Source organism: Rhea pennata, chromosome 11, assembly GCF_028389875.1.
Source record: "Rhea pennata isolate bPtePen1 chromosome 11, bPtePen1.pri, whole genome shotgun sequence".
In the NCBI taxonomy this organism is placed as follows: domain Eukaryota; kingdom Metazoa; phylum Chordata; class Aves; order Rheiformes; family Rheidae; genus Rhea; species Rhea pennata.
In genome coordinates, this window is record NC_084673.1 from 24,046,705 (window position 1) to 24,048,774 (window position 2,070).

A 2,070-nucleotide genomic window follows, 5' to 3' on the forward strand; every position below is an offset into this window, starting at 1 on the left:
TCTATAGGAAACTGGTATCCTTGCTAGTATTGGTGTAGTGAGGAAAGTTTTCCAATCAAAAGACTGAATGGGTAGTATAAAATCCCAACCTGTAACTCCTGCTTGCTATTTCCAGTGCTCTCCAAGTGATGGTGAAGGATTTGGGAAAATGTGAAAATCATAACCTGACTTGCTTAACAGAGCTTCCAAAGTAAAGGAGACAAAAATTTAGATGAAAAGAATTCATGTGGCTGTGCCCAGCAGGTACACCTGAAGATACTGTTTATACCATTCAGTCCAAGAGGCATGATAATCCAAACATGAAGGTATGCTGAAACTCTAGGTTGCTATTTTCATTGCTTAGCAAGAATATTTCTTTTAAAGTTTGTTTTCCAAACTTTGTAACATGGAATGGGAAATGGCAGTTACTGAGGGTTCATCAGGTAACATACCATCTTACCAGTCACTTCAAACAAATCTGCCTTTCAATTTCTATTTATTTAATAAACTGAAAAAAAGGGGAAAAATCACTGTGGTTTTAAGGGCTTTCCTTGAAGCCCATCACAAAACTTCAGAAATGCTCAGGGCAGGACAACATAGAAAATTAGGATATTACAAAAATCTCCACTTGAGGGCAACACCACACCGCTGACTAGTTATTGTTGTTGAGTCCTTAATCATTCCGTTATAAATACCATGGCCAATCTTGCAAATGTTTTTCTAAAGAGCAACACATACACTTCTTTTTCTCCCTCAAAAGTGCACCAACTCTCACCAACTGCCATGCACAAACCTTCGTTTATAACTTGCTTTATTTCAGCCTCACAAAATAAATAGCACTTTACAAGTCAGTAGCAAAGAGCCATTGTTCACCAAGCATTGACACTGCTCTGTACCTGCTCAGGTACTGGCCAAGTAGGCCTGCCTTTAGAAATTACATAGATACAAGATTTAAGGATAAATGTAAATCTCTGGCAAATCTGGTCAGCTTTTTTGTTAGGCTTCAGATTTAGTTATCATTGGCTTCTTTTCCTCTCCTCCCCCCATCCCATGCCCCCAGCTAAAAAAAATAGCTCAAATTTGAAAGCCTCCATAGTTTCATCTTTTAAAATAATCTGGGAGTTTCTGTCCAGATCACTCATCACTGGAGGGGTTTTTACAGCTAGTCAAGTTTAGGAGTCTTTTAGGGAATCTGTTTTATTAATGACAACATTTGAATTCAAGCCATGCTATAACTTAGCCAATGTGTGTTTGAAAGCATTTGACATCTGCTTTAAAGGGAAGCATTAGAGGCAAGACATATACTTGACTCAAGACTTGAAGATATAATCGACAATAGTTACCAGGGAGGTAAGCAAAAGTAGGAACTCCCTACACAATTTTCATGATCTAGTTCCTGTTTAGCAGCTTTATAAGAATACTCTTTTACCACCATTTATAGGACAAGGTCCCACAAACACCACCAGCAACAGAGGAAAAACAGGGAATATCTTGCAACAAGTTACTACGATTCACAAACAAGTATATGGTAGTATAGCCACCAGCAAAAATGAGGATCTTTTTTCTTTTTCTTTAAGCTATGCATCTTCCTTACACAGCTGATAAGGATACACATGTAATTAAGCATAGTGTACAGCATCACTTAACACTTCAAGTCCAGTTCCCATAGTAAATGGAAAGAACTTAAAGACAGTTCCTCCAATTTTAAGAAAAGTATTGCTTTTTCTGTATTTTTGAGGTCAGTGAAACTATGCGAAGGTTTAAATCTAGAGGGGAAAGGGGTCACACTCATGTGGCAAGTAACAGTGCCTCAAACTTTCTAAGCAGTGCTGAGTACTGAGGGATCAATACCTGAACACATTCAAGAGGACCTAAAAAGTCAGTGAGAGTACATCTGAAGCTGAAAAGAGCCATCAGTTCAAGGGGACTAACTGGCAACAGGAGCAGTGTGGAACACAAATTAATTTTGTTATTTTTTCTTGGTTTTATAGTATGAGCAAAAGATCTAGAACAATCCAAAGCTAGCTGAGTGCCAGTGCCTGTCACTACACAGCAAGAGAAGAAATGTCAGAGGGGAGGTGGGGAAGGTGG